This window comes from Hyperolius riggenbachi, chromosome 7, assembly GCF_040937935.1.
Source record: "Hyperolius riggenbachi isolate aHypRig1 chromosome 7, aHypRig1.pri, whole genome shotgun sequence".
Taxonomy (NCBI): domain Eukaryota; kingdom Metazoa; phylum Chordata; class Amphibia; order Anura; family Hyperoliidae; genus Hyperolius; species Hyperolius riggenbachi.
Genome location: NC_090652.1, coordinates 267,190,834 through 267,216,199, shown reverse-complemented (window position 1 = coordinate 267,216,199; position 25,366 = coordinate 267,190,834). Strand labels below are relative to the sequence as shown.

Genomic DNA, 25,366 nt, shown 5'->3' with positions numbered 1-25,366 from the left:
AGGCAGGTCAACATCTGCAAGGAGTTTGTATGTTCCCCCCGTGTCTGCGTGGGTTTCCTCCAGGCACTCTGGTTTCCTCCCACATCCCAAAAACTTACAGATAAGTTAATTGGCTTCCCCCTAAATTGGCCCTAGACTACGATACATACACTACACCGGGGGTGCCCAATACGTCGATCGCGATCTACCGGTAGATCGCGAACGAGTGTCAGGTAGATCGCGGCGGCGTGGCAGCGACCTGTCAAATTTTACTGCCGGCGCATTGATTGCGTCCGCCGCGTTCTGTTACATTGTGCTGCTCTGCTTTCCAATGCAGAGCAGCACACAGCCAATCAGACGAGAGGGGAGAGGCAAGATGAGAGGTGCGGCTGAATTGGAGTGGCGCGGCTGAATGAGAGGCGGCATCTCCCCCTCCAGCACTTCCTGTAGGAGATAGCCATCCTTCGCGTGCAGTTCACATGCGTTAGTACCCTACTGCTACTACTATGCTTTAGGGAGGACGAGAAGCTGGCGAGTTGCAGCCACACAGCAAGGAGAATGGATCTAGCTAGGACGAGGAAGTGAAGAGAGTATGGAAGAGAGGAGACTGTGGAGATAGCTGTAGGTGAGTATCTGTGTTTATTTTTGTTACAGGTGGACACAAGGGATTTGGGGGTACGCTGCACTATGTGGGGGTCTAATTACTTTGTAGATGGAAATCTGTTACTATGCTTGAGAAGGGTGATTGCATCTAATTATGTTGGAATGGGAAAGCTGTGACTGGGGTTATGATAGGTAGCTAGCCCAATTATTTTTGAAAGATTGAGGATATTTATTATATGTGTGCATTTAGGGGGGACTCTGATCTATATTTGAATATTTATGGGGGACTCTGCCTAAGTACTGTAAGTTTGGAGATGGGGAAGTGGGAGTCTGACCAATTATGTGTGTGCTTCTTTTTTTTTTTGGGGGGGGGGGTGCTGTAGTGCAGTAGATCTCTTTGACTGGATGATTCTAAAAGTAGCTCGCAAGCTGAAAAGTGTGGGCACCCCTGCACTACACAATACATGCATAGACCTATGACTATGGTAGGGATTAGATTGTGAGCAGGGCCGGTTTAAGCAACAATGGGGCCGCAGGGCAAAATAAACCTGGGGGGCCCCCCAACAAATACCCCAGAACAAAAATCAGCATTAAGGGACCTTTTTTGCAGCTGGTATAGTCAGGGTGTGAAGCCCCAATCGGTCGGAGCTCCACATTCTGGCTATCCCAGCCTGCATGGGGGACAAGGGGTTAAAAAGTTTCAGTAGGGGGGACCCCACATAATAATAAAAAAAAAATCCGACACTCTAAACATAAAACAAAAAAAATGGGAAAATAGGAAAAAATGCCAGGGATCTTCATACAGCCATCCCTGGCCAAAGCGTTGCGGCTGCATAAGGACCCCCCTGGAAACCCCGTCATAAAATTTATTGCTCTTTCTTTTGATACATGTAAAATTACACTACCGGTTTGCTACTAAAAGTGACATTTACCGCATTTAAATTTCCTTCGAAACTTTAAAATCTATTTACTCAAAAACTATAAGGTATTTTTGAAAAATTGTTTTTTCCTCTTATTACCAATGATCCCCTTAATATATCCTGCAAATTTAGGGTTTCTTGCATTTAAGGTGTATTTGCTATTAACCGTTAAAGACGGCGGGTTTTTAAATGTGTATTTTTTTTCCTTTGAAACTTTAAAATCGATTTTTCTCAAAAACTATAAGGTCTTTGTCACGGACGATTGCGGGGACGCAGGCGCGTCCTGGAACCGCCCGTGAAGAAAAGAACGATCGCACTCGATTCCTGCATCGATTGCGCTTCAGATCAATAGAACCAAGATTTGATGCCTAGTATTCCTCTGCCTAGGAACAGCTGGGGGATCTGTCTTAGCTGAAGTGACAGCCTGGGGGGAAGGTGCTAATTAGCTTGGACATATTCCCTGTGGAAGGCACAATTTCCCTTTTGGTTCTGGGATCCAGGTGACACTTAGCTGATCTCATGGAGATGTTAATTAACCAAAGGATGCCTAGGTGCAGCCAAGCAGGCTACAAATCCACGGGAGGTCTTGACACTTTGCTCCCTAGTAAAGATCAAAGGAAAGTCAGCTGTTAGCAGCTAGAACACAACCTCAGTCTCATGGCATAATCCATAACTTCCCAGATCTGTCATATTTCTGGGGTTCCTGAGATGGCAGCTTCGCCAAACGTGGGGGAAGTGTAGCATGAGCCCCGGTGCTGGTTCTGAGGAAGTTTCAGAACATTCTGAGGTAAGGACTGCCAGTTAGGCAGTTTGAAAATGCCCTGATGATACCACAGGGGTCCCACCCCTCATGTCTGGTATCAGGGCGCTGGGTAAATCGAGACAGACCTGAAAATGTTAATAAATCTGCCCTGACCTGTACGGTTCTGTGAGATAGAGCCCATATATGGGTAGATATGATTTCTAGCCCCAGTACAAGGGGAGGGCTCATCTCATCTTTGAAGAGGGTGTATGGCTCCCCGCCCTCACTCCCTCCTACTGAAGCAGGGGCATAAGAATGGCTGAGGACCCAAACTCAGTGTCCTCCACCCTGAAACATCTTGAACTCATCTATGCCAGCTTGAGGATATGCTGGCATCCACCTGGTCTGAACTCTGAACTCTGGACTTTGAAACCAAGAACTTTATGATTCTTCCCACAATAAGGACATCTTTCCAGGAACTAAGTATTTTTCTCCCTTCTTTTATTTTTCATACTGGCTATTACTGTCTTAATAATTGTGATTTTTAATAATTGTCTGTATATATTAATTATTTATATTGCGTGAATAAACGACTTTCTCCAAGTCATTCACTTTCCGCTACCCTGCTTATCAGCACACACAGAAATGATCCCGGGTCTCTGAAGATACGCTACTGTTTGTTTGTTGTTGGCTAGACAGAATATCGTGTGTTTAACCGTTTTATTCGCAGGATTAGTCAGTCAGTTAGTGGGCCCCACGGTCCCATAGTAACCGCGGTGGTGGCAGTTTACTCTGAACCAGTAGGTGACGTTGTAATTACCCGTGTCTCACAGGCTCCCTTCGGAGTTGTCTGCGGCTAATTCTTAACGGTTCCTGCGCATTGACTGCGACCAGAGTTCGCACGATCTGTGCGCTGGCACCGTTTAGAAGGCTAAGTGCGGTCAGCCACGAGGGCCCTTGTGACAGTGTTAGGCAGCGGTTGGGACCTGTGTTGTGCTGAAAGTATCTACGATAGCGCTAGCGCTATCGAGAAACGAACTAATTCGTTGGTGTAGCTGGAAGGCAATATATTTTTTATATATACAGAGAGACTGTGTAGCCAGTACCCCTCCCCAAAAGTTTTATTTTATTTGGCGTGGAAATGTCCGGGAACTACAAGAAAATGTGCCTGGCGGACCTGCAAAATCTTTGCCAAGAGAGAGGCATTGATGTCGGCCGCAAGAAACAAGGGGACCTGGTAACGGAATTGTTTCAATGGGATACCCAGCAACTGCAGGAGCTGGATGTGTCTGCTGAGGTAGACGCTGACCCATCTGACTCAAGGCAAGGGGAACCAGAGACTGAGACTCCTGACCGTACAGAGGTTGTGCATCCTGAGGGCCCTGCATCAACAGTTACGCAGGAGAATGTCAGTGTGGACCCCAATCCCAGAGTTTCTGAAAGTACTCGCCTGGAACCGGCCAGTACTGGACTGTCCGTTTGTACTGATCCGCTAATGCAGCAGGCATTACAAAAGCTGATGGACACTGACCTGGACAAGTACCTGCAGTACATGCGTGAGGAGCGCCAAATGCGGGAGGAACGGGAGCGGCAAGCCGCTGCTGCTGCAGCCGCTGAGCGAGAATGGGAGCGCCAACGACAGCATGAGCTAAACATAGCAAAAGTGCAACAGGCCAGCCGGAGTTCACCGCCCAGCCTCCCTGCTGAAGGAGCTGCACCACCCGTAAGTGCAAAATTTAAATTTGCTAATATTGAAAAAGACACAGACATTGACTTGTTTTTGCGGTCTTTTGAAAAAGCATGCCGTCAGTATCGTCTGTCCCAAGACCAGTGGGCCAGACATCTGACACCTTTGCTGCGCTACAAAGCGTTTGATGCCTTCGCAGAATTGCCTGCGGAGAAGGATAATGATTATGCTGCTATAAAAGACGCTATCATTACTAAGTACCAGCTGACGCCAGAAGCCTATCGGAAAAAGTTCAGGGCCTGGCAGAAAAAGCCTTCTGATTCGTACCGAGATGTGGCCAGCAGCTTGCTCACCACACTCCGCCAGTGGACGCTAGGCCTCACCAAAGGGTCTTATGGCGTCCTGGAGGACTTGATAGTCCTCGAACAATTTCTGAACATTTGCCCTGCTGATGTACGACAGTTTGTGTTAGAACGCAGGCCGGCTTCAGCCACTGTCGCTGCAGACCTTGCTGAGACTTTTGCAACTACCCGGGTGGCTGATACCCGCAGAACTGTCCCATCCAGCTGGAGAGGAGGTCAGCCCAATACCTCAGCAGACCCTCCTGCCCCTGTGAGCCGTCCGCCACAGAGGCCACCCAGCGCAGCTGCTGCACCCAGGCCTGCAGCGCCTGGGGAGGTCACCTGTCACTACTGCCGCCAGCCCGGACACATGAAATTCGACTGTCCGGAGCGGAGACAGACACCACCAGACACCCACAGCAGAGGCAACCCGCCAGCGAACCACAGCCTGGATCATCAGATTTTGTCCTGTTTGCCCGCGGAAAGGAAATCCGCGACCGAACCGACCAGCAGCAACTTGTTAGAGTGAACGGCAAAGTTGTCACCGGATTCCGAGACACCGGAGCTGACATCACGTTAGTTCACTCACACCTAGTGCCAAAGGAGAACATCAGCCCCAGCCGATCCCTTGCCCTTACTGGAGTAGAGGGCACCCTTTTTCACATAGCCCACGCGAGAGTGAAGCTGGATTGGGGAGGAGGGGTCCACGAAAGGGTTGTTGGGGTTATGAAGGATCTCCCAGTCCCTGTGTTGCTAGGGACTGATTTGGGCAAGCTTGTGTCCTACTATGAACCTGCCACGACCGCCTTGTCGCTCACGGAAGGAGACGGACCCTCCACCCACCACCAGGTACTTTATACACTTGGGGGAGCACCAGGGGGAGGTGGGTTGAATGTGCCCAGTTCAAGGGTACCAGGTTCAATAGTGCCTGCTTCAAAGGCACCTGAGTTTGATGTACAGACTGCCTGTTGTGATGATGCTGTAACTGTACCTGAGTTTACTGTACAACCTGTCTGTAATGAAAAAATGTCTATACCTGTCAATGTCATTACTGCATGCAATGATGATTTGAGTAATGTCCGTCTGTGCCATTCTGACAGTGTACCTGTGCTAGCAGTACCGCGCAGCTGCACTGCTCAGAACCCGAGCTCAGAACAGGTGGAGGGGTTTCCGGCCTCCTCCCCCTCCTCTGACCGCAGGGATGAGACCTTTCAGCCGCTGGCCTCGTGTGACATGAGCCAGTTGGCTGAAACTGACAGCGCCATATTCTCAGCCGCACTACAAAGTGACCCAAGCCTGGAGGTGCTCAGGCAGCAAGCCGCTGAGCCCCTCACAGACGGGGCCGCTTTCAAGGTTTACTGGGAAGGTGGGAGACTGTACAGTGAGTCTGTACAGCCCCCTACAGGTAGATCCCATGCGAATACCAAGTGGCTTGTGGTCCCGAGTGCGTTCAGGGGACATGTGCTGAAATCCGCACATGGTAATCCTCTGACAGGGCACTCGGGTGTCCGCAAGACACTCGCCGGTATTCGGAACCAGTTTTATTGGCCCCGGATGAACAGGGATGTAGCAAACTACTGCAGGGCATGTGCCGTCTGTCAGGAGCTGGGAAGGTCCAGGGATTCCCGTGGGGTTCCCTTAGGTCCACAGCCACTCAGCAGGGGAACCCTGCGTGGGCTGGCTGTTGACCTAACCAACCCACTGCCCGTTGTCAGCAGTCCCGGCAGACACCACGTCCGACTGCAGTGGCGCAAACGCCCTGTCCAGAACGGTCCATGTTGGGTCAACCCTGAGGGTAGCAGACCGCGACCGGTCCAGGGGAACCGAGCCACAGGCTCCAATAGGTTCTCCCGCCGTACCGGCAACTCGAGGCCCGTCAGCCAGGTTAGCGGCGCCGCCACACATCTTGCGGATGAGTGGCTAAGCCACAGACAAGGGGGAGGGCTGTCACGGACGATTGCGGGGACGCAGGCGCGTCCTGGAACCGCCCGTGAAGAAAAGAACGATCGCACTCGATTCCTGCATCGATTGCACTTCAGATCAATAGAACCAAGATTTGATGCCTAGTATTCCTCTGCCTAGGAACAGCTGGGGGATCTGTCTTAGCTGAAGTGACAGCCTGGGGGGAAGGTGTTAATTAGCTTGGACATATTCCCTGTGGAAGGCACAATTTCCCTTTTGGTTCTGGGATCCAGGTGACACTTAGCTGATCTCATGGAGATGTTAATTAACCAAAGGATGCCTAGGTGCAGCCAAGCAGGCTACAAATCCACGGGAGGTCTTGACACTTTGCTCCCTAGTAAAGATCAAAGGAAAGTCAGCTGTTAGCAGCTAGAACACAACCTCAGTCTCATGGCATAATCCATAACTTCCCAGATCTGTCATATTTCTGGGGTTCCTGAGATGGCAGCTTCGCCAAACGTGGGGGAAGTGTAGCATGAGCCCCGGTGCTGGTTCTGAGGAAGTTTCAGAACATTCTGAGGTAAGGACTGCCAGTTAGGCAGTTTGAAAATGCCCTGATGATACCACAGGGGTCCCACCCCTCATGTCTGGTATCAGGGCGCTGGGTAAATCGAGACAGACCTGAAAATGTTAATAAATCTGCCCTGACCTGTACGGTTCTGTGAGATAGAGCCCATATATGGGTAGATATGATTTCTAGCCCCAGTACAAGGGGAGGGCTCATCTCATCTTTGAAGGGGGTGTATGGCTCCCCGCCCTCACTCCCTCCTACTGAAGCAGGGGCATAAGAATGGCTGAGGACCCAAACTCAGTGTCCTCCACCCTGAAACATCTTGAACTCATCTATGCCAGCTTGAGGATATGCTGGCATCCACCTGGTCTGAACTCTGGACTTTGAAACCAAGAACTTTATGATTCTTCCCACAATAAGGACATCTTTCCAGGAACTAAGTATTTTTCTCCCTTCTTTTATTTTTCATACTGGCTATTACTGTCTTAATAATTGTGATTTTTAATAATTGTCTGTATATATTAATTATTTATATTGCGTGAATAAACGACTTTCTCCAAGTCATTCACTTTCCGCTACCCTGCTTATCAGCACACACAGAAATGATCCCGGGTCTCTGAAGATACGCTACTGTTTGTTTGTTGTTGGCTAGACAGAATATCGTGTGTTTAACCGTTTTATTCGCAGGATTAGTCAGTCAGTTAGTGGGCCCCACGGTCCCATAGTAACCGCGGTGGTGGCAGTTTACTCTGAACCAGTAGGTGACGTTGTAATTACCCGTGTCTCACAGGCTCCCTTCGGAGTTGTCTGCGGCTAATTCTTAACGGTTCCTGCGCATTGACTGCGACCAGAGTTCGCACGATCTGTGCGCTGGCACCATTTAGAAGGCTAAGTGCGGTCAGCCACGAGGGCCCTTGTGACAGTCTTCTTGAAAAAATATTTTTTCCTCTTGTAGCCACTGGGGACCCCTACAGGCTATGGGGCCCTGGGGCAATTGCCTCCTTTGCCTCTCTGGTAGCGTTAGTGACAAGACTATATCCTATGTACAGCGCTGCGTAAGATGATGGTGCTATATAAACACTAAATAGTAATAATAATAATAGATTATTTAGTCAGTGTTTGCCCATTGTAAAATCTTTCCTCTCCCTGATTAACCTTCTGAAATGTATCACTGGTGGTGACATCTTAAGTCCTGCCAGGTGATCTGTATGGAATGTTCGTTACTGAGAGTTCTATGCACAGAGGGAGATACTGTATTTGTGGCAGTTGGAAAAAGCTGTTATTTCTCAAAATGCAATGAGGTTCACAGCAAACTGTCAGGACCATGGGCATGACATCCCACTGTCACCTCAATAATATCAGCCATACAGACCCCCCCCCCCCTGATGATCTGTTCGAGAAAAGGAAAAGATTTATCATGGGAAAGGGGGTATCATCAGCTATTGACTTGGATAAAGCTCAATCCTGGGTTATAGTTACTCTTGAAGTGGGTTAAGATTAGGTTTAGATTAGGAGGGGAGGTTGGTGTAAACGTTCGTACACAAGCCTGACTTAAGTCAACAATCAGGCGTCTGTACAACACACAATTGCCCCCGACGTCTAACCAGTGAGCGATCCACCGGACAGATCTACTCAACCCCAGCGACGCCGATTCCACCGTTCACACCGAACACAGCAGCTCTGAGTACCTATACGTTACTGCATATAATCCGTTAGAAGCGCAGCTAATAAGTCATGCAAAAATATTTTAGTACCACAAAACCTGGCAAGCGTAAAAGCTCTGTGCTGCCAACTCCTTAAACTTTTCTTTGGCAAGAACATTACTTGTTGTGCTATTTCAATAACTTTCTGTTCTTCCTCATATCCTTCTTTTTCACAATTTAGGAAATAATGGGTTTCATTTCCTATCAGTAGTCTGTGAATGATTTCTCACCCGCACTTTGTATGCCAATTAGCTGTGACATAAGAAAAAATCTCCCTCATATTTATGGAAAATAGTGTTGGGGAGTTTATCAAGGCAGACAGAACTGGGACGACTTGCAGCTCGGCATTCATCTTCCGCATCCTACACGGCGAGCTTGGCGAAGTCTGTAGCTATAGCGACAAAAGTCACTCTAGATTGTCCTGATGGATGTTTGAGAATGTAAAGTCTGGAAATGACTCTGCTCTGCCATTTTTTGTGTCGCACTTTGATCCTCTGCGCTCTGCAAGTTAGATACATGGCAAAACAACTCAGGGCTTGTTCTGGCTTTTAGGTGCAGCAGAATGAAAGCAGTTCATTTGGGCAAGAATAATAAACGTTACTGAATGTTCAATCGGCATCCCACATTGCCCAAATGAATATTCACGATGTACACTTACACCACACACTGCTGGGGTGGTTCCTGCTGGTTTGTAAGCTTCTGATTGCTCCTCTGCTCCCTACAAACATCCTGGCTGCAAGGGCATTTTTTACACATTAGTAACAGGCCTAGGGGACGCTGTTACTATGAGATGGAACTCAGGACCAGGAAGCTAACAGTGCATGCGGCACATGGAACCCAGCAATGTGAGTATCTGCTTGGGAAAAGAATGGCAGCGCTCAATCAGGCTGCCACTGAAATGAAATCGACAGAGGTGTGTACCCCCTGGAAAATACCCCCCCCCCGGGAATTGAAATTACACACCTTGAATACAAATCATATGCAACAATATGCCCTAACCCTAATCTAAATAAATTGAATGTAAACTGATACACATGGATGCAGCTAGCCATAAGTGGACTTACATTTTTGTACAACAGGAGGTATTGGCAGCGCTTCCAAATATAGGCTGCACCCGAGTTGACCAGCTGCATAGATGTGCAGAGCCCACACAACTTGCATTCAAAACAGATGCAGCGAATGGAGGACGTTATCTTCAAGGACAGCCTGTGCACAGATTGTACAATACTACACTCTTCCACAACAATGACGTTCGCTCTCTGAAGAGACCCAACCACTAGCTAACAGTTAAAACATAGTATGAACCTGAGGCCGCTGGCCATAATTGAGATATCTGATTACCCACTCAGCTGCTCTATGTGCCCACCGCTGCACCCCCCACGCAGTACTTGGGGAGGACAAGTGCCCACCCCCAGGCCCAGTCGCAGTGGAGACTTCCGCGACTGTGGCCCCTACACCATTGATTAATGATCAGCAGAACTGCCAGGGAACTGGATTTGTTTAAAGAGACACTGAAGCGGAAAAAAAAATATGATATAATGAATTGGTTGTGTACTATGAATAATTACTAGAAGATTAGCAGCAAAGAAAATATTCTCATATTTTTATTTTCAGGTATATAGTGTTTTTTATAACATTGCATCATTCTATAATATGTGCAGATTACACAACACTCTGCATTCAAAATGATTCTTTCAGAGCAGTCTGTGAAGTAATGACCTCTCCTCTAGCAGAGAAAAAGTAAAAAATTAACTAACACTTGAGATAGTAAAAGTCAGATAACAGCCCTCTCCACGACTTTGAAAGTCGTAGAGCTTAATGGCTTGTTTGCATAGAGATAACAAGTGGAGTTTCTTAACTCTTCCTGTACTGGAAACAATTAGACTGATGTATCTGATCTTAATGTTTTATTTCTTAGCTGTACTACACATACAAATCATAATATCATAATTTTTTTTTTCGCTTCAGTGTCTCTTTAAAAAGAAATATGACTGCTTCCATATCCGTCTTACTTCAGGTGTCCATTAAGACAAGAAAAAGATAAATTAACTGCCAGCAGAGATATATACCGTCAATCTGCAAGAAATTTGCATATTTGGTTGTAAAATGGAAAATAAAATAGTGAGGTATTCACTCCACTTTAGTAACTGTATTAGAAAGAATAGCTCCCTATATACTGTGTAATGGTGCAGGGAAATTCTGCTATCAGAACAGGATATGGGGTAACCTTGAACTTTTACCGATGTACTCAGTGCATTCTGTCTCTGGCAATCCCCCAGTGCAGGGAAGTTTATTTATGGGCGGTTGTGTGAAGATCTGCTCAATATCATTCTCCTCTGTGCCTTGCTAACATTATACTCTCGTCTGGTCTTTGTGAGCGATCACACTGACAAAAAACATTCAGACCTAGTTCACAGTGCATCAGTGTTCAGACCTAGTTCACAGTGCATCAGTGTTCAGGCTTAGTTCACAGTGCATCAGTGTTCAGGCCTAGTTCACAGTGCATCAGTGTTCAGGCCTAGTTCACAGTGCATCAGTGTTCAGACTTAGTTCACAGTGCATCAGTGTTCAGGCCTAGTTCACAGTGCATCAATGTTCAGGCCTAGTTCACAGTGCATCAGTGTTCAGGCCTAGTTCACAGTGCATCAGTTGCGTTGCAGAATAATTCTGCATGTCAGCTCACTTGTCCATACAATCCTATGGAGCTCTTCACAGTACTGCTATGTAACTGACTGCATTTTTCTAACTCTCCCCATGAAGGCTTTGTATTAAAGTCTATGTCCGGTCTCCGTTGCAGTTCACAGTCATTATAACACGAGTGTTATGCAACTGACCACTGTGATTCCAGGCTCAAATAATGCGAAACGTCCCTGAAAAATTTAAAAATGCTGTTACTAGATTTTTTTCACAGTATAGAATATGAATCTAAAGAAGAATTCTGCATGTGTGTATTCCCATGTCTGTTGAAAGTTTTTGGAATCTTCAATTTGTCTTTGTACTTATAATTAAAGGGGCACTATGGTGAAAAAATGTGAAATGTAAAATATGTGCAAACATAAACAAATAAGAAGTATGTTTTTTTCCAGAGTAAAATGAGCCATAATTACTTTTCTCCTATGTTGCTGTCACTTACAGTAGATAGTGGAAATCTGACAGAAGTGTCAGGTTTTGGACTAGTCCATCTCTTTATAGGGGATACTCAGGAATTTATTTATTTTCAAAAGCATTTAGTGAATGGCAGTTGCTCTGTCCAACTGCCAAAAAACTGTGTAGCTAGCAGGGAAGCTGAGCAGCATCATTGTATAAATCCTTTTTAGGGAATATCTTTATCCTCTATAATAAAACCTCTGTGTCCCTGCGTCACGCTGTCCCTGTGTAGCTTGGTCCGTGCTTTTTGCTACTGCGCATGTGCGTAGCACGGACCCAGCCTCACAGAGACAGGAGGACAGGGCCAGGGAGACTGGAGGGTGTGTGAGCGGGTGTGCGGTGGGTGCGCGAGCACACGCAGTAACATGTGGCTGAGAATCCCCTATGAAGAGATGGACTAGTCCAAAACCTGTCGCTTCTGTCAGATTTCTACTACCTACTGTAGGTGACAGAAACATGGGAGAAAAGTAATGTATGGCTCATTTTACTGTGGAAAAAAATATACTTCTTATTTGTCTATGTTTGCGCATATTTTAAATTTTACAATTTTTCGCCATAGCGCCCCTTTAAGTGTGGTTAAAGGGTCTTAAAATGAGACTTTCATTATTAATAATGCATTATACTTATATACTATACTCTTTTCTTCCTCCTGGGTCACTCCCGCTTACAAGATTTCTCTCGATCCTCTCCCCTTCTCTGGAGCTCTCAGGAAGAGAGGCTTGGTAAGTTACTTGCCTCTCCTCAGAAATCTAGCATCAATCTACTGAGCTTCACATCAAGCTGGCTGTAATGACACTCTGGCCCATATGAAATTAACTTTTTATCCTGAGTTTTCTCCTAGGAAATAATTTTTCCTCTTCTATTTAGAATAACTTTTCAGCACTTTTCAATTCAAAAACTACCAAAATGTAGATGGAAATTTACTACCAAAACTACTTATGTATTTTCTTGCTTCCTGGTGATTTAATAGGCATTTTATTGACGAGTTTGAAAAGATCACCTAGGAGAAAACTCAGGAGAAAAAGTGAATTACATATGGGCCCCTGGCTGGTGCGGTGTTATCTCAAGCTGCATCACCCAAGCTGTCATATAGCTGGATATAGCAGCTGTGGTCAATCCCTTCGTTGCCACTCTGATGGAACATCATGGGGGCTGTTGTGGGACATGGGACTATAGTACTGGTAGAAACTGGTAGGAAGGCAGTTGGTGCTGCAGCAGTGTGTAGCCAGCATGGAAGGGGATTAGGCAGGTAGAACACATCTCACCCACAGTGCTGTAGCTTGCGTGCTCTGATCCAAGGGAAGTACATACATGGAAGAAGGAGAAGAAGGAATGATCGGCACTGCAACGTACATTTATTCTTCAAAAAGTGAGGCACAGTCCAAATGCATAAATACAAGACAGTAGTGCAGCATACATGGACATACCGCTGCTCAGAGGTGTGGTGGTGGTGACGGTGGGTGCTGGGCACTGCTCGCCTGACGGCCATTTCGCGCTGTGTCGCGCTTCTACGGAGGCTGAACAAGACATGGGACTATGCCTCCCAACCAGGGACAGTCCCAACAAAAATCTGGACAGTTGGGAGGAATGTATAGGGTTACAAATGCTGCCGCTTGGCTGCATGTAATTGCAGTCGAAAGGCGCTTGTGGCTGGCAGCTGTAAGGTCTTTTTCCACTAGCGTGATTGCGTTTGCTGAATCACAAAAGCGCAAATCACTAGTGATTTTAAAATCACTGGGGTTTGCTAAATAACATAGGAATCACGGTAGGTTATTTCCACTACCGCAATTCGATTTTTACACAAACGCTAACGCGCGGCGGAGCGATTATTGCCACGATTTTGCTATGCCCTGCAGTGCATAGCAAAATCGCAAATGCTATCGCCGAGGAAAAAAAGGATTTTGCTGAATCGCAATCGCTAGCATTTAGCGATAACGCTAGCGATTGCAAGTGGAAAAGCTCCCTGAGGCTGATCTGCCCAACAAGTGTGCAGTCCAGCCTCTTGTGTGAAAGAGGCCTTACTGTAGTACCCAAGAGAAAGGGGAGATCACCAAGCTGGCTCAGGTCTCTGGCTGGGGTACTCAGAACTGTCTGAATCACAAGGACAGATAGAGAAAGCTACAAATCTGCTGACTTGTGAGATATTTGAGGTATTTCATGGATACAGTATTTCATGAATGAATATTAGGAACTCAGAGATTTCCAAAAATAAATATTCGCTGTATTTGGCCTAGAGGAGCGCCACAAAGTCTTCCTCCAACAGGAAGGTTTCTGTATGCTCCGGGGATCAGCAGCTGTGCTGGTGCTGTAATTTAATCTAAATATTGGAACCTCCAACCACTCTTGATTGCAAATAAATGCAGGTGCAGTGTGGGAGTTTTTTTTATAAGATGTGATTCTTGTTACTCTGATAATTACTGGATACCAAAATTCAGATCTTGAGAAGGGTAAACACCAAATATCAGATATGCAGAAAGCAGTCAAAATAGTTTTTTTAATTACCTACAACAGAGGAAAAGGCGCACCTATAATATAAAAATGGGTGCGAAATAACGGTAATAGAATATCAGTAATTTTACAGATATTCTGTTACCCACTATAGTAGAATGTCAGTAATTTTACCAATATTTTACTATGTCCTAACCTAACCCTATTCTCACTCAGAACCCTTCCTCTTGATGTCTACCACTAAATGATCCCCCCTGCTAGTGCCTAACACTGAGGACTCCCAGGTGTTGCCTAGCACTAAAACTCCCCTGGTGGGCACCTAACCGTAACCCCCCGATGCCTAACCCTAGGTGGGTGACTAGCCTTAATCTCCCACAGCTAACCCTAGGTGGGTGCCTAACCTTAACTCCCCATTGCCTAAGCCTAAAGACTCCACACCATAGGCACACATATAAAATCTGGCTATAACAGTAAATTTAGGCACCAAACTCGCCCGATAAAATAGCATGCGCTGAGGCCACCTGCAATGCAAATTGTGGCTATAAATGGCAGCGCCTAAATTTAATGTCACGAATCGCGCCCAAATTTATGTAAGGTTGCATCTGTTATGCCTGTGGTACGATGCATACAGTATTGGAGACCAGAAAAGAGTGAGAAAAATTTTGTGAAAAGCAAAACTGTCCTGAATGTTCGGAGGGCATGGATTTAAAAACAGTTTAAAAGTTGAGATATTGTTGGTTTACCTCTCACGAAGATACACACCAGTCATTAATACATTTTGGCCTCGATTCACTAACCGCCGCTAAGCCGGTAAGGAGGCCTTAACAGTTTGTGGGCGCAAACCACAGCGTTATATGGTTTGTGCCCACAGGACCACCCACATCCGGTATTAGTGGCCGGTATTAGTGCGCGGTGTGACGATAACGTCGCACCTGCTGCCTTGTAAACATGCAACGAAAATGGTGTATCGGGTGTGCATCAATGCGCCGCTTCGGGGACACCTGACCGGGTGCGACGTTCACAAGGCAGCGGGTGCGACGTTATCGTCGCACCGCGCACTAATTCCGGCCAACCGCGCTGCGCTATGTGGGTGGTCCTGTGCGCGATGTAGCTTTCCGCGGCTGTAAGTCCGCGCAAAGCTACTTTGGGGGCACTAAGTGGCTGTTCACTTTGGCACTAACACTTAGTGCTGGTTAGTGAATCAAGCCCTTATTGTTTTATTGCTCAAAAACAAGGACAATGTGTTTCGCTGGTCTATCTCGCTTCTTCAGGTCAGTAAAGTAAATGTGCTGATGCTGAAAGGCTGGCATGGATAAGACTAAAGGGCCTCTTTCAAGGTAACTTCCCCATGTCACTACCTCTCACCTCTGTGTTGCATGCTGCCCTTCATCTTTCTGAAATCCGGCTCTGAATGCGGAAGTGGTGAGAAGATGGAGAGCATCATACACCACAGTGGTGAGAGGCAGATACATAGGGAAATTGTCCTCGGTTCTTGAACACTCCAGGAAAGTTTTGCATTTCACAAAACTTTCCTGGGCCATCCCTTATGGGCACATTCTTCTTTTTGCCAGCAGCAATACCAACAGCATGCCTGGTCACAGAGATCTCCGGAATTTAAGGTAAATTAACATTTTCTCTTTTTTATTTTATATAGAGGCCCAGGCCCATTACACAACAAACAACGGTCTATCCTTTAATGCTGCCGGCATGTAGATCTCAAGCGGATATGATGTTTTTCTTTAGATAATAGACTTGATATGGACCTCTATGTCTCTAAAGTTTGTCCTTGTTAAAATATTTTAGGGGGTAGAAAAGGCAGGGTAAAGAAGCTAGGGGCTATGTTCGCTTTAACAGGAAAATATTTTTCTTTAATTCTGCTAAGTTTAATTTGGCTGCTTACCAGCGATATGAGCTCACTGTGACCCAGTTTCTCCAGCCACCCCGCGACCTTCCACCTCCTCTCCATGCCTCTTCCTTCCTCCTGGGCTTTGCTGACCAGAAACATTTTTTCAGAAGAGGGTTGAACTTCTGAGTATTTCCACACGGACTAGGTTGTTTTTATAGCCCAGTTGTTCATTTTATCTCCTAACAGGGCCACACATAAACCCTGAACCTGAAATATGGATGAATTGCTAACTCTTGTTCTCATTTTTGGATTTACAGCCACTTTCCCATCAACTGGAACAAAGGCAGTTTATAGTAATATATATATAGACATGTTTTTTACATTGCTTTTACCTGTATTGTTTGCGCTAGATCATTTATAGGAATAGACGTGCTATTATATAGAGCAGATAAAAATCAATGACATGGCTAAGTGAAGCACTCATAGAAAAATAACTGAGCGGGCAGCGCTGAACACCACTACATTTACCATAAACCAACTGGGCAAAGTTTCACGCTTGCTACTGTAGTCTAAGCAGAGGGCAAATTTAAAAAACAAATACGGGCAGCCTAAAAAGTGTTTATATTTATAGGTAACTTTTTTATTTACTAGAAATTAGGGATGAACGCTCAGAAACAGTCAAAATCAGTTTTGCATTGGTTTTAAAGGAAACCTGAGACGGGGAATACAAAAATGTATAAATACCTGCGGTTTCCACCAGCCCCCTTCAGGCTGTTCGCTCCTTCCCCATCCACCCGGGCCACCTGGATCCTCCACTAGCTGCCCCGGTATTTCCTGTGCATGCAAGGCCCAGCCGCATGCCCCAATTTGGTTTTGGTCTCTGAGGAAGCGAGTTGTACTCCCGAAACGGCTGAAATGGACGAATATCAAATTTTGGGTTTGCAATTTCAAACCCGAATCTCCACAAAAGTTGACGAATCTGGCGAATCTGCGAATCTCCATAGACTTTAATGGGCAGGAGAATTTTAAAACCTACAAAGACTGTTTTTGGCCACAATAGTGATGGTGAAGTTGTTTCAAGGGGCCTAACACCTGGACATGCCGGAGGGAGAAGTGGCAAAAGTCTGACCAAAAATTATGGAGTTGACGCAGAGTCATGTTGCTAAAGGGCAGAAATCACATTACATTCCTAAATTGGTGGAATAAAGTGCTTCAAAACATCCGGCGTGTGTAAATGTCGATCAGGTAGTGTAAGGGTTATGCCTGCTTCACACTGACAGACGAAACGCCACGTTTAACACATCACAGTCCACAAACAACCACAAAGACCTTTAGTGATTACATCAGGCGAGCAAATCTTTGTTTTTACCAGTTGACACCTCCAGGACATAAATGTTGGTCCTCTCGGCTGCAATCTTTGTGTAGTGGTGTGTAGTGGCCGGCTTGCTTGTGCGCACAATCCTGGGAGTGCAGGCGATTGCGGTTTTCCAGCCTCTATGGTCAGGCTGAGGTAGTTCAATGACCCAAAAACACTGATTCTGCACTGAGGCCTTACACAGGGAGCAGTAGTGGATACTAACTAGATGCCAGTAGTGGTGGTGAAGGATTATTGGGTTAGGGTCAGTGCACTACTAGGACCAGCAGCAGAGCAGACCTGTCTCCAACAGCACTGAGGTTTTACACAGGGACCAGTGGATGCTAGATGCCAGTAGTTGTGTGAAGGTGGGTTATGGTCGATGTACTACTGGGACAAGCAGACCTGTCTCCAACAGCTAACTTGTGCACTGGCCACAGAAAAGCAATACACTGCCAAGAACAACAATGTATCAGCCCTAATGCTGGGAATACACGGTAAGATAATGCGCCAGAATCGAGCCAGAGGCTCGATGCCGGCGTGTCCCTGCGGCCACCCGGATCGATTCCCGCTCCTCCCCGCGGGCACTTCTTATCAGCTGTTTGTTTTTTTGCATTGTCCACCCGTGGGGATTGAGCGCGGAATCGATCCGCCGCGGTGATCGGACACGTCGGAAAGATCAATCGAGCCATCAGCGGCTCGATTGATAAGGATAAACTCACCGTGTATGCCCAGCATTAGAAGGGCTTAGCTGTTCAGGACAATGTGGTAGCAGCAAGAATCTGCACTGTGAGGATACAGAACACAGGCCTACCTAACTCTCTCCATGTCACAACACACTGTCCCTCATCTGCCTTGCACAGAAGCCAAGCACAGACTGCAAAATTCTGTCTGTGCTGGTTTTCTAATAGGTGAGGGGCGGTCCAGGTGGGATAAATAGCTGATTGGCTGCTATGAGTCTGCTGACTGTGAGGTAAGGGGTCAAAGTTTAGCTCAATGATGATATATAGGGGTGGGTCGAACACGCCATGTATTTGCCTAAAGGGGGCAAACGCGAACACCCCTTGTTCGCCGCTTAAAATTCGCCGGGCCCATCTCTACTGTTAGGCCGCTTATACTACTTATGTGTCTGTTTGTATTGAGGATGCAATTAAGAATGGCGTCTTGCAACAGCAATCTTACTGGTTCCCCGGAACCTGTTTCCTACTGTATTGGAGTGACAAGGTTGTTCGTGTCCTGAGGCACAGTAAGTCAAGGCTTCCCTCAATTTGCTGTCTAGTCAGCATCTAGTACCAACCTGCACCTTTTCTACTACTTCCTCTGCTGCAGCCTCTCACTCTCACTCTGCTTCAATCTTCCTCTCAGGGGGAGGAGGGGGGGGGGGGATTGGATAAGTAGGATATGATAAAACTAATATAACGAAAAATGAAGTCCATATTTTGCGATATTATATTTGGCTATACCAACACCAGGGTAAATGGGAACCTTCACAGAAATATATTTCCAATCATTTCTTTAGTACACATACATTTCTTCTCCATCATTTCCATTCTTGCTCCCTGAAGACGTGGTGAATTTGGATAATTTTCAAAAGGCAGTGTAAGATCTTAGCCGATAAGCATATTCACTTCATTAAAGCGTACAGCCACATTAATTATTTGGAAAGGTTACGTTTTCTCGTTCTGTTATTTTAAACATCCAAATTGATGCTTAGTAATAAAACGACTCCCACACACATTCCAAGACTGATGTCGCAATTTTTAAATTCAATTACCAGTAAACATAGTTATGCCTTTCACATAATAATATATTTCTTTATGGTTAAATGAGAACAGGTCACACAATTTAATGTTTCCAGGTTTACAAGCCTCAGAGGAAATCTATATCCAGCCTGATTTACTAAGGCACCTCAAAGGTTAACGATAAAATAATATACATCCGTGTTGCTTAAAGCAGCGGGGACAACCTTACCATCCCAGGAAAAAAAAACACATATAAGTGCATAAATACATGTTCTACTTACATAACCTGTATTGTACTGTCCACATTTGATTGACTATTATCCTCTGCCTCTAATACTTTTAGCCATAAACCTGGAACAAGCATGCAGCAGATCAGGTGTTTCTGACATTATTGTCAGATCTGACAAGATTAGCTGCATGCTTGTTTCTGGTGTTATTTGGACACTGCTGCTGCCAAATAGACCAGCAGGGCTGCCTGGTAACTGGTATTGTTTAAAAGGAAATAAATATGGCAGCCTTTAAATCTAAAACAATACATACTGTATTTTAGACTCACTTTTTCTCCCCCAAAAGAGAGGGTAAAAAGTCACTGCGCCTTATAGTCCAAATGCAGGGAGTTCCTGACTTGTATACACCTGCCAATACGAACCTCCAACCCGCTGCAATGTCGGGGACTCCCTGTACTGTGCCCATGCAGAGGAGGACACAGGGAGACAAATGGAGGACACAGAGGGACACAAAAGGGGCATAGAGGAGGACACAGGGATACGCAAGAGGTACAAGGGGGCATAATCCACAAGATGCCCATTCACCATTAATGCACCTGGTTTAATATATATTTTTTTCCCCCTGGATTTTGTCCTCTAAACCTAGGTGCGTCTTATGGTCGGGAGCGTCTTATAGTCCAAAAAATACGGTATATTAAATCTTGCATGTGCAATAAATACAAGACAAAAGATTAACAACCTACAATAAATACAGCTCACGCAGCTAGCTATCTTATTGAAAAGTAGGAATGATCAATATTGCCAAATTCTGAAATCTCATGTTGTATTCCAAACGATTTTTTGATGTTGTATATTCCGAGTCTGCTTTGCAAAATTGTAATGTATAGCAGCGAATATATTGTTGTACTAGCCATAAGGTTAAGTATGGTTAGCGCTAACGTGGGAAACTATGTTCACAATAGGTCAAAATTTCACTTTGAATTTTCCCATTTTTGCTTAGAATTTTCCCTCTTTATGTCTCTTGCTTTCACTATGTGTGCAAAACAATTTTACAAAAATAACTTTCTGAATTTAGATGCCAGAATTCCACAAATTCTGACTTTCAACTCAAAATAGAAAAATTCAGAATTACACATCCCTGTTGAAAAGAAATCCACACCAAAGTGTACCTGAAGTGACATGATGGTAATGGCCACCATTGGGCCATTGGTGAACAAGCAGAGAAGCTGGAACTCAGGATGGGCAAACAATCAGTGAAGAGGACACACAGAAGCCAGGGAGATATATTTGAAACTTTCTCACTCCTTTAGCTGAGGACAAAAAATACCGCAAGAATTAAGCCAACTGTTTTTCGTCCTGTGTTCAATTATTATGCCTCCAGCTGTAGCACTGCATAAGAGGTCAGCTAATTGTACATAGGCATTTAGGCATTTGGCTTGGACCCAGACTTGTCTAGTTTTTACTCCTTTGATTGCCTGATGAAGCAGGATAGAACCTGTGAAACGCATTGAATTGTGGCGTACTTAAATAAATGGTATCTTTGTTGAACATTTAATCAACACAGTCTGTGTTTTACTTGTAGGGGAGGTAAGGCCACCGCTGCCACACATTTTAAACGTTTTTAAAATGTTTTTACTCTAGTCTGGCACATATGTTCAAGCTTCTCTTCGAATTGTACATAAAGATGAACTGTGTACTGGATAATTATAAGTTATGGCTTTTTTTCTGGTAAAATTCCATAACACTACTATTCCGTTGGATAATCTCCTTTTAATCCCCCCCCCCCCCCCCCCCAGCACAAAAAATGAGTTTGGCAGATAGGTCATTGCTAATACAATAAGTGACAGGTATAACTGTAGCGAGACTGTGCTTCTAGTGCACCTAATCGTAACAGTCTGCGGAGGTTTCCTGTCTGTAGCTAATGGGATGTTTCTGTATGATTTTGTCACCATGGCGAGTGCTGTGTAATACACAAACATTTGCGGTGCTGGAAATACACCCACTCTTGTTGAAAGAGAGCAAGGGGTTTCGTGGAAATGAATTCCAACCTCCCCGCTGAGCTTTAAGATAAGCCTTCTGAGTTTGCATTCTGAGTGGCAGAAAAGAAAATGCTGCTGGTTTTATTTCTAGGAAACCTACACATTCCTTTCCAGGCCCGCGGTGGGGAAATTAGGTAACACCTGAAGCCAATTGCTTTGTCATATTTTCATCCCGTAGAAATAAATTAAAAGATGAGGCCAGTTCTAAAAGGAACCCGAGATGAGAGACATATGGATACATATTTATTTCCTTTTAAGCAAAACCAGTTGCCTGGCAGTCCTGCTGATCTTTCTGGACAGTAGTGTCTGAATCACACACCTGAAACAAGCATGCAGCTAATCTCAGATTTTTGTCAGAAGCTTCTGGCCTGCATGCTTTTTCAGGGTCTATGGCTAAAAGTATCAAGGTGCCCATACATCTAGCAATGATAGGCAGATTTGACCAAGAGACAGATTTCTCTCTGATCAGATAGAGATCTGTCAGCTGCCCATACCAGGGGCAAACCCAACATTTTTAAGGGGGGGATTCCTGAAAGGTCTTCCTCAGCCACGCACAATACAGTATAACAATATGGTAGGACATCAAGCTGGGTACACATAATGCAATTTCCCGTCCGACTGACTGAGGATTATTTTCGAGGTGTCCGATCTGCTCCCAATTGACAACGGGATCAATCAGGAGCCGTTTGGATACAGATAATAATGAGGACAGCCGACATTGCTAATGAAGGGGAAAGTAAGGCATTCACACAGCAGGGCACAGGGCTGTACTCATACCTGGCTCTGTGCTCTGTTAATTGCCCCAGAGCTGCTCCATGCTCTGCACATCCAGTCAACTGTAGCAGGGAAAGAAAGGTGGCAGTGCTGTGGGCTGCAGGATGCCTTCTGATGTCTCAACTTGTGCCTGGCCCCAGACACTGCACCGGCCCTGATCTGAGGGGAGATTCTGGGCAGCTGTAATTCCCCTCTGTGTTTGCCTATGCATACACCACAGGAGGATTTCAGATCGATCTCAGCATGAAAGCGATCTGGAGAATTGGCCTGGTGATGCCGCATCCAGCACCTCTGTCGCTGCCCCCTAGTGTAAATGTGCCCCCTGTGCATGCATTTATACTTTACCTGTCCCCTGTCACCCGCTGTCTTCGGCTTCCTCCATTTGTGCCTCACACGCTGCCGGTGTTGCATGTGTGACGTCACAAATGCGTGCACGGGGCGCACATTTACACTAGAGGAGAGAGCGCCGGGGGTTCCATCACATTCGTGGCTCATCCTGATATCGCACGTAGTAACTACCACACACCTGATCGAGCACATCGGCCCGAGATTTACCAGCATGCCCGACCAATACATGCAACCAATTTTGGCCTGACATTGGTGGCATTGTCGATCGGGCATGCTCTTGGCGGCATCGATTTTCATTTGATCCGATAATTATTGAATTGGACGGTCAATCGGCCACCAAGTTGAGTGATATATGGCCAATTTTAGAGGTAGTAGATCAAGAGGATAGCCAGGCAATTTGCATTGTTTAAAAGGAAATAAATATGTTAGCCCCTCACCTAGGGTAAGGTGGACATATTATTTTAATGTATAGGTCTGTAAAAATAAACATGTTATGTCTAATATACTGTATGTCTATATCCACTTTGATTACAAAAGTGTCTATTTAACTTTATTATTTTATACATTTTTTATTACTTATACTATGTAAACATTGTCTGTCACAGCATATAAAAAAAAAAACCTTGTTTCCCTACTTTGTATTGCCCTTACTGTACAGTAATCCTATTCACACAGCTTAGGCCTGGTTCACATTAGCGTTCCCTGTCCGGATCCGCCTGATCGGATCCGGACCGTATACTGAACAAACGGAACGTACGTTCCGCATAGCAATGCAAAGTCTATGCGGACGTTCACATGCGTACGTTCCGTACAGAACGGAGCCGGATCGGATCCGAACTCCGGACACTTTTCCAACATGCGCTATTTTTCGGGTCCGGATCATCCGGCCCACGCACCCGGACCGGAGCCTGACTGCACCATCCGGAAATAGAAACCTATGGGGAACGGAAAGCACAGAACACACAGGATACAAACACCTGACGTTCTACCCCACTTCCTATGCGTATTCTAGCGGCCATTTCGGATGGGGACACATGGGCAGCAGTGGAGCAGCAGTGACTAAAGTGCTGGAGCTGTTTGGCAGTATGTCGGAGGTGGAGGTGAGGCCTAAACAGCGGAGGACCTGATTCTACAGGTGCACCTTCTGCTGACCCCAACAATTTTATTAGTAATTTCTCTGAGGGACAGTTAGTGACAAGACAATATACTCTGTACAGCGCTGCACAATATGTCGGCGCTATATAAATACTAAAATAAATAAACCCTAGGTGAAAGTAAACTAATGAGATAAACAATTGTATTTATCCTTCTACTCCTAATAACTTTTTTTTAAGATATCCCATGGTTTTATTTCATATTTAAAGGGATACTGTAGGGGGGTCAGGGGAAAATGAGTTGAACTTACCCGGGGCTTCTAATGGTCCCCCACAGACATCTTGTGCCCGCGCAGCCACTCACCGATGCTCCGGCCCCGCCTCCGGTTCACTTCTGGAATTTCAGACTTTAAAGTCTGAAAACCACTGCGCCTGCGTTGCCGTGTCCTCGATCCCGCTGATGTCATCAAGAGAGCACAACGCAGGCCCAGTATGGTCTGTGTCTGCGCAGTACACTCCTGGTGACATCAGCGGGAGCGAGGACACGGGCGTGCAGGCGAAATGGTTTTCTGACTTTAAAGTCAGAAATTCCAGAAGTGAACTGGAGGCGGGGCCGGAGCATCGGTGAGTGGCTGCGCCAACACAGGATGTCTGCGGGGGACCATTAGAAGCCCCGGGTAAGTTCAGCTCATTTTCCCCTGACCCCCCTACAGTATCCCTTTAAACATTTGCAAAGTACCGTATTTTTCGGACTATAAGACGCACTTTTTCTTCCCCAAAAGTGGGGGGAAAAAGTGGGTGCGTCTTATAGTCCGAATGTGCATCCATGTGTCCCCCCAGAAGGAAGTGCAGGGGCAGACTAGAGTGCACTCACCTACTCAATCCCGGCTCTGAGTGCTGCATCTGCCTATTTCACCTTCCCTGCAGGCAAGTGATAATCACAGGCTTTGTCCCCGCTGATGGTATCAGCCGACATGCTGCATAGGTGGCTCTGGCACGAGCCTGGTCATCCATATGATCTTCACTGCTGGTGGCTGACATCGGAGCGGTGCATCTGTGCACCGGCTCTCTAGTGGTTTCATCCCGATGTATGTCCGCATATCATCCGCGGGCCCCCCTCGCCGCAGATCCATGAACGGGAACATGGCGTCCACCCTCTTCTATCTCCTAGACCATTATCCAATCAGGCGGGGGGCGCTGTCCCTGACCGCCAATCACAGCCATCCTCTGCCTCCTCTCCTCTCCTGATTGGCCGCGATGGTCCCGCCGGCGGGACCATCGCGGCCAATCAGGAGAGGAGAGGAGGCAGAGGATGGCTGTGATTGGCGGTCAGGGACAGCGCCCCCCGCCTGATTGGATAATGGTCTAGGAGATAGAAGAGGGTGGACGCCATGTTCTCGTTCGTGGATCTGCGGCGAGGGGGCCCCGCGGATGATATGCGGACATACATCGGGATGAAACCACTAGAGAGCCGGTGCACAGATGCACCGCTCCGATGTCAGCCACCAGCAGTGAAGATCATATGGATGACCAGGCTCGTGCCAGAGCCACCTATGCAGCATGTCGGCTGATACCATCAGCGGGGACAAAGCCTGTGATCATCACTTGCCTGCAGGGAAGGTGAAATAGGCAGATGCAGCACTCAGAGCCGGGATTGAGTAAGTGAGTACATTCTAGTCTGCCCCTGCACTTCCTTCTGGGGGGACACATGGATGCACATTGTCAGGGAACAGAGGACACAGGATGGACAGAGGACAGGGGTATGGACAGCAGACACAAGGGGCGTAGACAGGTGACACAAGGGGATGGACAGGTGACACAGGGGGACAGATAGAGGACACAGTATGAACAAATGTCATAGGGGGTATGGTCAGCAAACGCAGGTGGCGCAGACAAGTG

General features: G+C 46.3%; 1 long non-coding RNA gene across 3 annotated transcripts in view; it reads left to right on the top strand.

Moving 5' to 3' along the window:
• Positions 1-25,366, top strand: part of LOC137525016 (uncharacterized) — a 410,675-nt gene that overhangs the window by 226,503 nt on the left and 158,806 nt on the right. The window contains exon 7 of one of the 3 annotated variants that reach the window (XR_011022836.1): positions 12,267-12,303. The exons of the other annotated variants lie outside the window; for them this stretch is intronic. This is a non-coding gene — a long non-coding RNA (uncharacterized lncRNA). Of the gene's footprint in view, positions 1-12,266; positions 12,304-25,366 lie in introns of those variants that run through there. 3 annotated transcript variants of the gene reach the window in all.